The sequence below is a fragment of the Rhinoderma darwinii genome, unplaced genomic scaffold (genome assembly GCF_050947455.1).
Source record: "Rhinoderma darwinii isolate aRhiDar2 unplaced genomic scaffold, aRhiDar2.hap1 Scaffold_1786, whole genome shotgun sequence".
In the NCBI taxonomy this organism is placed as follows: Eukaryota; Metazoa; Chordata; class Amphibia; order Anura; family Rhinodermatidae; genus Rhinoderma; species Rhinoderma darwinii.
The window spans coordinates 9,660-20,962 of NW_027462167.1; positions in this window are offsets into that span (position 1 = coordinate 9,660).

The window sequence follows — 11,303 nt, forward strand, 5'->3', positions numbered from 1 at the left end:
GTAGTGTCTGTATAGTGTAGATGTGCGGCTGTATATACTATTCCTGTCTCTACACCGCTCTCCTCCATTATATGTAGTGTCTGTATAGTGTAGATGTGCGGCTGTATATACTATTCCTGTCTACACCGCTCTCCTCCATTATATGTAGTGTCTGTATAGTGTAGATGTGCGGCTGTATATACTATTCCTGACTACACCGCTCTCCATTATATGTAGTGTCTGTATAGTGTAGATGTGTGGCTGTATATACTATTCCTGACTACACCGCTCTCCTCCATTATATGTAGTGTCTGTATAGTGTAGATGTGTGGCTGTATATACTATTCCTGTCTCTACACCGCTCTCCTCCATTATATGTAGTGTCTGTATAGTGTAGATGTGTGGCTGTATATACTATTCCTGACTACACCGCTCTCCTCCATTATATGTAGTGTCTGTATAGTGTAGATGTGTGGCTGTATATACTATTCCTGACTACACCGCTCTCCTCCATTATATGTAGTGTCTGTATAGTGTAGATGTGTGGCTGTATATACTATTCCTGACTACACCGCTCTCCTCCATTATATGTAGTGACTGTATAGTGTAGATGTGTGGCTGTATATACTATTCCTGTCTACACCGCTCTCCTCCATTATATGTAGTGTCTGTATAGTGTAGATGTGTGGCTGTATATACTATTCCTGCCTCTACACCGCTCTCCTCCATTATATGTAGTGTCTGTATAGTGTAGATGTGTGGCTGTATATACTATTCCTGTCTACACCGCTCTCCTCCATTATATGTAGTGTCTGTATAGTGTAGATGTGCGGCTGTATATACTATTCCTGTCTACACCGCTCTCCTCCATTATATGTAGTGACTGTATAGTGTAGATGTGCGGCTGTATATACTATTCCTGCCTCTACACCGCTCTCCTCCATTATATGTAGTGTCTCTATAGTGTAGATGTGTGGCTGTATATACTATTCCTGCCTCTACACCGCTCTCCTCCATTATATGTAGTGTCTGTATAGTGTAGATGTGCGGCTGTATATACTATTCCTGTCTCTACACCGCTCTCCTCCATTATATGTAGTGACTGTATAGTGTAGATGTGTGGCTGTATATACTATTCCTGTCTACACCGCTCTCCTCCATTATATGTAGTGACTGTATAGTGTAGATGTGCGGCTGTATATACTATTCCTGTCTCTACACCGCTCTCCTCCATTATATGTAGTGACTGTATAGTGTAGATGTGTGGCTGTATATACTATTCCTGCCTCTACACCGCTCTCCTCCATTATATGTAGTGTCTGTATAGTGTAGATGTGTGGCTGTATATACTATTCCTGTCTACACCGCTCTCCTCCATTATATGTAGTGACTGTATAGTGTAGATGTGCGGCTGTATATACTATTCCTGTCTCTACACCGCTCTCCTCCATTATATGTAGTGACTGTATAGTGTAGATGTGCGGCTGTATATACTATTCCTGACTACACCGCTCTCCTCCATTATATGTAGTGACTGTATAGTGTAGATGTGCGGCTGTATATACTATTCCTGCCTCTACACCGCTCTCCTCCATTATATGTAGTGTCTCTATAGTGTAGATGTGTGGCTGTATATACTATTCCTGCCTCTACACCGCTCTCCTCCATTATATGTAGTGTCTGTATAGTGTAGATGTGCGGCTGTATATACTATTCCTGTCTCTACACCGCTCTCCTCCATTATATGTAGTGACTGTATAGTGTAGATGTGCGGCTGTATATACTATTCCTGTCTCTACACCGCTCTCCTCCATTATATGTAGTGACTGTATAGTGTAGATGTGCGGCTGTATATACTATTCCTGACTACACCGCTCTCCTCCATTATATGTAGTGACTGTATAGTGTAGATGTGCGGCTGTATATACTATTCCTGCCTCTACACCGCTCTCCTCCATTATATGTAGTGTCTCTATAGTGTAGATGTGTGGCTGTATATACTATTCCTGCCTCTACACCGCTCTCCTCCATTATATGTAGTGTCTGTATAGTGTAGATGTGCGGCTGTATATACTATTCCTGTCTCTACACCGCTCTCCTCCATTATATGTAGTGACTGTATAGTGTAGATGTGTGGCTGTATATACTATTCCTGTCTACACCGCTCTCCTCCATTATATGTAGTGACTGTATAGTGTAAATGTGTGGCTGTATATACTATTCCTGCCTCTACACCGCTCTCCCCCATTATATGTAGTGACTGTATAGTGTAGATGTGCGGCTGTATATACTATTCCTGTCTACACCGCTCTCCTCCATTATATGTAGTGTCTGTATAGTGTAGATGTGCGGCTGTATATACTATTCCTGTCTCTACACCGCTCTCCTCCATTATATGTAGTGACTGTATAGTGTAGATGTGTGGCTGTATATACTATTCCTGACTACACCGCTCTCCTCCATTATATGTAGTGTCTGTATAGTGTAGATGTGCGGCTGTATATACTATTCCTGTCTCTACACCGCTCTCCTCCATTATATGTAGTGTCTGTATAGTGTAGATGTGCGGCTGTATATACTATTCCTGACTACACCGCTCTCCTCCATTATATGTAGTGACTGTATAGTGTAGATGTGCGGCTGTATATACTATTCCTGTCTACACCGCTCTCCTCCATTATATGTAGTGACTGTATAGTGTAGATGTGTGGCTGTATATACTATTCCTGTCTCTACACCGCTCTCCTCCATTATATGTAGTGTCTGTATAGTGTAGATGTGTGGCTGTATATACTATTCCTGTCTCTACACCGCTCTCCCCCATTATATGTAGTGTCTGTATAGTGTAGATGTGCGGCTGTATATACTATTCCTGCCTCTACACCGCTCTCCTCCATTATATGTAGTGTCTGTATAGTGTAGATGTGCTGCTGTATATACTATTCCTGTCTACACCGCTCTCCTCCATTATATGTAGTGTCTGTATAGTGTAGATGTGCGGCTGTATATACTATTCCTGTCTCTACACCGCTCTCCTCCATTATATGTAGTGACTGTATAGTGTAGATGTGCGGCTGTATATACTATTCCTGTCTACACCGCTCTCCTCCATTATATGTAGTGTCTGTATAGTGTAGATGTGCGGCTGTATATACTATTCCTGTCTCTACACCGCTCTCCTCCATTATATGTAGTGTCTGTATAGTGTAGATGTGTGGCTGTATATACTATTCCTGTCTCTACACCGCTCTCCTCCATTATATGTAGTGACTGTATAGTGTAGATGTGCGGCTGTATATACTATTCCTGTCTACACCGCTCTCCTCCATTATATGTAGTGACTGTATAGTGTAGATGTGCGGCTGTATATACTATTCCTGTCTACACCGCTCTCCTCCATTATATGTAGTGTCTGTATAGTGTAGATGTGTGGCTGTATATACTATTCCTGTCTCTACACCGCTCTCCTCCATTATATGTAGTGACTGTATAGTGTAGATGTGTGGCTGTATATACTATTCCTGTCTACACCGCTCTCCTCCATTATATGTAGTGACTGTATAGTGTAGATGTGCGGCTGTATATACTATTCCTGTCTACACCGCTCTCCTCCATTATATGTAGTGACTGTATAGTGTAGATGTGCGGCTGTATATACTATTCCTGTCTACACCGCTCTCCTCCATTATATGTAGTGTCTGTATAGTGTAGATGTGTGGCTGTATATACTATTCCTGTCTCTACACCGCTCTCCTCCATTATATGTAGTGTCTGTATAGTGTAGATGTGCGGCTGTATATACTATTCCTGACTACACCGCTCTCCTCCATTATATGTAGTGACTGTATAGTGTAGATGTGTGGCTGTATATACTATTCCTGTCTACACCGCTCTCCTCCATTATATGTACTGACTGTATAGTGTAGATGTGTGGCTGTATATACTATTCCTGTCTCTACACCGCTCTCCTCCATTATATGTAGTGTCTGTATAGTGTAGATGTGCGGCTGTATATACTATTCCTGTCTACACCGCTCTCCTCCATTATATGTAGTGACTGTATAGTGTAGATGTGCGGCTGTATATACTATTCCTGTCTACACCGCTCTCCTCCATTATATGTAGTGTCTGTATAGTGTAGATGTGTGGCTGTATATACTATTCCTGTCTCTACACCGCTCTCCTCCATTATATGTAGTGTCTGTATAGTGTAGATGTGTGGCTGTATATACTATTCCTGTCTCTACACCGCTCTCCTCCATTATATGTAGTGACTGTATAGTGTAGATGTGCGGCTGTATATACTATTCCTGTCTACACCGCTCTCCTCCATTATATGTAGTGTCTGTATAGTGTAGATGTGCGGCTGTATATACTATTCCTGCCTCTACACCGCTCTCCTCCATTATATGTAGTGACTGTATAGTGTAGATGTGTGGCTGTATATACTATTCCTGTCTACACCGCTCTCCTCCATTATATGTAGTGACTGTATAGTGTAGATGTGCGGCTGTATATACTATTCCTGTCTACACCGCTCTCCTCCATTATATGTAGTGTCTGTATAGTGTAGATGTGCGGCTGTATATACTATTCCTGACTACACCGCTCTCCTCCATTATATGTAGTGTCTGTATAGTGTAGATGTGTGGCTGTATATACTATTCCTGACTACACCGCTCTCCTCCATTATATGTAGTGACTGTATAGTGTAGATGTGTGGCTGTATATACTATTCCTGTCTACACCGCTCTCCTCCATTATATGTAGTGTCTGTATAGTGTAGATGTGTGGCTGTATATACTATTCCTGTCTACACCGCTCTCCTCCATTATATGTAGTGACTGTATAGTGTAGATGTGCGGCTGTATATACTATTCCTGACTACACCGCTCTCCTCCATTATATGTAGTGTCTGTATAGTGTAGATGTGCGGCTGTATATACTATTCCTGCCTCTACACCGCTCTCCTCCATTATATGTAGTGTCTGTATAGTGTAGATGTGCGGCTGTATATACTATTCCTGACTACACCGCTCTCCTCCATTATATGTAGTGACTGTATAGTGTAGATGTGCGGCTGTATATACTATTCCTGTCTACACCGCTCTCCTCCATTATATGTAGTGTCTGTATAGTGTAGATGTGCGGCTGTATATACTATTCCTGTCTACACCGCTCTCCTCCATTATATGTAGTGTCTGTATAGTGTAGATGTGCGGCTGTATATACTATTCCTGACTACACCGCTCTCCTCCAGTATATGTAGTGACTGTATAGTGTAGATGTGCGGCTGTATATACTATTCCTGACTACACCGCTCTCCTCCATTATATGTAGTGACTGTATAGTGTAGATGTGCGGCTGTATATACTATTCCTGACTACACCGCTCTCCTCCATTATATGTAGTGACTGTATAGTGTAGATGTGCGGCTGTATATACTATTCCTGTCTCTACACCGCTCTCCTCCATTATATGTAGTGACTGTATAGTGTAGATGTGCGGCTGTATATACTATTCCTGACTACACCGCTCTCCTCCATTATATGTAGTGACTGTATAGTGTAGATGTGCGGCTGTATATACTATTCCTGACTACACCGCTCTCCTCCATTATATGTAGTGACTGTATAGTGTAGATGTGCGGCTGTATATACTATTCCTGTCTCTACACCGCTCTCCTCCATTATATGTAGTGTCTGTATAGTGTAGATGTGCGGCTGTATATACTATTCCTGTCTCTACACCGCTCTCCTCCATTATATGTAGTGTCTGTATAGTGTAGATGTGTGGCTGTATATACTATTCCTGTCTCTACACCGCTCTCCTCCATTATATGTAGTGTCTGTATAGTGTAGATGTGTGGCTGTATATACTATTCCTGTCTCTACACCGCTCTCCTCCATTATATGTAGTGACTGTATAGTGTAGATGTGCGGCTGTATATACTATTCCTGTCTACACCGCTCTCCTCCATTATATGTAGTGTCTGTATAGTGTAGATGTGTGGCTGTATATACTATTCCTGCCTCTACACCGCTCTCCTCCATTATATGTAGTGTCTGTATAGTGTAGATGTGCGGCTGTATATACTATTCCTGACTACACCGCTCTCCTCCATTATATGTAGTGACTGTATAGTGTAGATGTGCGGCTGTATATACTATTCCTGACTACACCGCTCTCCTCCATTATATGTAGTGACTGTATAGTGTAGATGTGCGGCTGTATATACTATTCCTGTCTCTACACCGCTCTCCTCCATTATATGTAGTGTCTGTATAGTGTAGATGTGCGGCTGTATATACTATTCCTGTCTCTACACCGCTCTCCTCCATTATATGTAGTGTCTGTATAGTGTAGATGTGTGGCTGTATATACTATTCCTGACTACACCGCTCTCCTCCATTATATGTAGTGACTGTATAGTGTAGATGTGCGGCTGTATATACTATTCCTGTCTCTACACCGCTCTCCTCCATTATATGTAGTGTCTGTATAGTGTAGATGTGCGGCTGTATATACTATTCCTGTCTACACCGCTCTCCTCCATTATATGTAGTGTCTGTATAGTGTAGATGTGCGGCTGTATATACTATTCCTGACTACACCGCTCTCCTCCATTATATGTAGTGACTGTATAGTGTAGATGTGCGGCTGTATATACTATTCCTGTCTCTACACCGCTCTCCTCCATTATATGTAGTGTCTGTATAGTGTAGATGTGCGGCTGTATATACTATTCCTGTCTCTACACCGCTCTCCTCCATTATATGTAGTGACTGTATAGTGTAGATGTGTGGCTGTATATACTATTCCTGACTACACCGCTCTCCTCCATTATATGTAGTGACTGTATAGTGTAGATGTGTGGCTGTATATACTATTCCTGTCTACACCGCTCTCCTCCATTATATGTAGTGTCTGTATAGTGTAGATGTGTGGCTGTATATACTATTCCTGTCTCTACACCGCTCTCCTCCATTATATGTAGTGACTGTATAGTGTAGATGTGTGGCTGTATATACTATTCCTGTCTACACCGCTCTCCTCCATTATATGTAGTGACTGTATAGTGTAGATGTGCGGCTGTATATACTATTCCTGTCTACACCGCTCTCCTCCATTATATGTAGTGTCTGTATAGTGTAGATGTGTGGCTGTATATACTATTCCTGTCTACACCGCTCTCCTCCATTATATGTAGTGTCTGTATAGTGTAGATGTGTGGCTGTATATACTATTCCTGTCTACACCGCTCTCCTCCATTATATGTAGTGTCTGTATAGTGTAGATGTGTGGCTGTATATACTATTCCTGACTACACCGCTCTCCTCCATTATATGTAGTGACTGTATAGTGTAGATGTGCGGCTGTATATACTATTCCTGTCTACACCGCTCTCCTCCATTATATGTAGTGACTGTATAGTGTAGATGTGCGGCTGTATATACTATTCCTGACTACACCGCTCTCCTCCATTATATGTAGTGACTGTATAGTGTAGATGTGTGGCTGTATATACTATTCCTGTCTACACCGCTCTCCTCCATTATATGTAGTGACTGTATAGTGTAGATGTGTGGCTGTATATACTATTCCTGACTACACCGCTCTCCTCCATTATATGTAGTGACTGTATAGTGTAGATGTGCGGCTGTATATACTATTCCTGTCTACACCGCTCTCCTCCATTATATGTAGTGTCTGTATAGTGTAGATGTGTGGCTGTATATACTATTCCTGCCTCTACACCGCTCTCCTCCATTATATGTAGTGACTGTATAGTGTAGATGTGCGGCTGTATATACTATTCCTGTCTCTACACCGCTCTCCTCCATTATATGTAGTGTCTGTATAGTGTAGATGTGTGGCTGTATATACTATTCCTGTCTCTACACCGCTCTCCTCCATTATATGTAGTGTCTGTATAGTGTAGATGTGCGGCTGTATATACTATTCCTGTCTCTACACCGCTCTCCTCCATTATATGTAGTGTCTGTATAGTGTAGATGTGTGGCTGTATATACTATTCCTGTCTACACCGCTCTCCTCCATTATATGTAGTGTCTGTATAGTGTAGATGTGCGGCTGTATATACTATTCCTGTCTACACCGCTCTCCTCCATTATATGTAGTGACTGTATAGTGTAGATGTGCGGCTGTATATACTATTCCTGTCTACACCGCTCTCCTCCATTATATGTAGTGTCTGTATAGTGTAGATGTGCGGCTGTATATACTATTCCTGACTACACCGCTCTCCCCCATTATATGTAGTGACTGTATAGTGTAGATGTGCGGCTGTATATACTATTCCTGTCTCTACACCGCTCTCCTCCATTATATGTAGTGTCTGTATAGTGTAGATGTGCGGCTGTATATACTATTCCTGCCTCTACACCGCTCTCCTCCATTATATGTAGTGTCTGTATAGTGTAGATGTGTGACTGTATATACTATTCCTGTCTACACCGCTCTCCTCCATTATATGTAGTGACTGTATAGTGTAGATGTGCGGCTGTATATACTATTCCTGTCTACACCGCTCTCCTCCATTATATGTAGTGACTGTATAGTGTAGATGTGTGGCTGTATATACTATTCCTGTCTACACCGCTCTCCTCCATTATATGTAGTGACTGTATAGTTTAGATGTGTGGCTGTATATACTATTCCTGTCTCTACACCGCTCTCCTCCATTATATGTAGTGACTGTATAGTGTAGATGTGTGGCTGTATATACTATTCCTGTCTACACCGCTCTCCTCCATTATATGTAGTGTATGTATAGTGTAGATGTGTGGCTGTATATACTATTCCTGTCTACACCGCTCTCCTCCATTATATGTAGTGTCTGTATAGTGTAGATGTGCGGCTGTATATACTATTCCTGTCTACACCGCTCTCCTCCATTATATGTAGTGTCTGTATAGTGTAGATGTGTGGCTGTATATACTATTCCTGTCTCTACACCGCTCTCCTCCATTATATGTAGTGTCTGTATAGTGTAGATGTGCGGCTGTATATACTATTCCTGTCTACACCGCTCTCCTCCATTATATGTAGTGTCTGTATAGTGTAGATGTGCGGCTGTATATACTATTCCTGTCTACACCGCTCTCCTCCATTATATGTAGTGTCTGTATAGTGTAGATGTGTGGCTGTATATACTATTCCTGTCTACACCGCTCTCCTCCATTATATGTAGTGTCTGTATAGTGTAGATGTGTGGCTGTATATACTATTCCTGTCTACACCGCTCTCCTCCATTATATGTAGTGACTGTATAGTGTAGATGTGTGACTGTATATACTATTCCTGTCTACACCGCTCTCCTCCATTATATGTAGTGTCTGTATAGTGTAGATGTGTGGCTGTATATACTATTCCTGTCTCTACACCTCTCTCCTCCATTATATGTAGTGACTGTATAGTGTAGATGTGTGGCTGTATATACTATTCCTGTCTCTACACCGCTCTCCTCCATTATATGTAGTGTATGTATAGTGTAGATGTGTGGCTGTATATACTATTCCTGTCTCTACACCGCTCTCCTCCATTATATGTAGTGTCTGTATAGTGTAGATGTGTGGCTGTATATACTATTCCTGTCTACACCGCTCTCCTCCATTATATGTAGTGTATGTATAGTGTAGATGTGTGGCTGTATATACTATTCCTGTCTCTACACCGCTCTCCTCCATTATATGTAGTGTCTGTATAGTGTAGATGTGCGGCTGTATATACTATTCCTGTCTACACCGCTCTCCTCCATTATATGTAGTGTCTGTATAGTGTAGATGTGCGGCTGTATATACTATTCCTGACTACACCGCTCTCCTCCATTATATGTAGTGTCTGTATAGTGTAGATGTGTGGCTGTATATACTATTCCTGTCTACACCGCTCTCCTCCATTATATGTAGTGTCTGTATAGTGTAGATGTGTGGCTGTATATACTATTCCTGTCTCTACACTGCTCTCCTCCATTATATGTAGTGTCTGTATAGTGTAGATGTGTGGCTGTATATACTATTCCTGTCTCTACACCGCTCTCCTCCATTATATGTAGTGACTGTATAGTGTAGATGTGCGGCTGTATATACTATTCCTGTCTCTACACCGCTCTCCTCCATTATATGTAGTGTCTGTATAGTGTAAATGTGCGGCTGTATATACTATTCCTGTCTACACCGCTCTCCTCCATTATATGTAGTGACTGTGTAGTGTAGATGTGTGGCTGTATATACTATTCCTGCCTCTACACCGCTCTCCTCCATTATATGTAGTGTCTGTATAGTGTAGATGTGTGGCTGTATATACTATTCCTGCCTCTACACCGCTCTCCTCCATTATATGTAGTGTCTGTATAGTGTAGATGTGCGGCTGTATATACTATTCCTGACTACACCGCTCTCCTCCATTATATGTAGTGTCTGTATAGTGTAGATGTGCGGCTGTATATACTATTCCTGTCTCTACACCGCTCTCCTCCATTATATGTAGTGTCTGTATAGTGTAGATGTGTGGCTGTATATACTATTCCTGTCTCTACACCGCTCTCCTCCATTATATGTAGTGTCTGTATAGTGTAGATGTGCGGCTGTATATACTATTCCTGCCTCTACACCGCTCTCCTCCATTATATGTAGTGTCTGTATAGTGTAGATGTGTGGCTGTATATACTATTCCTGCCTCTACACCGCTCTCCTCCATTATATGTAGTGTCTGTATAGTGTAGATGTGCGGCTGTATATACTATTCCTGACTACACCGCTCTCCTCCATTATATGTAGTGTCTGTATAGTGTAGATGTGCGGCTGTATATACTATTCCTGACTACACCGCTCTCCTCCATTATATGTAGTGACTGTATAGTGTAGATGTGCGGCTGTATATACTATTCCTGACTACACCGCTCTCCTCCATTATATTTTAGCCACAGAGCCATACTTATTGATTTTGACCACTGATAAGCGGTGTGAGGCGCTCCTGCTCTTTGTACAGAGGTTTCCCACTTTAGTGTTGCAGCCATCGCTCCTCCACGTTAATATTTCCTTTGTAAGTTACTTGTTGCACCCCTCTTCCTATAGCTGATGATGTGGTGTTTGGGGCATCGCTGCTGAACCCCTTTTTCTTCCTTTAGTTGGTCTGAGCAAGCTTAAGATTTTGGGGGATGGGAGAGTTGGTTGTGTGGACGTCGGTATCCCGCAGACCCTGGCGCTGATATGTTACTGTTTGTTTCGGGTTGACAGAGCGTTTTTCTGCCGTGTCGCCTCCTTCTGCAGCTCCGGTCAGCGTGAGGTTGGGGGGTCCAG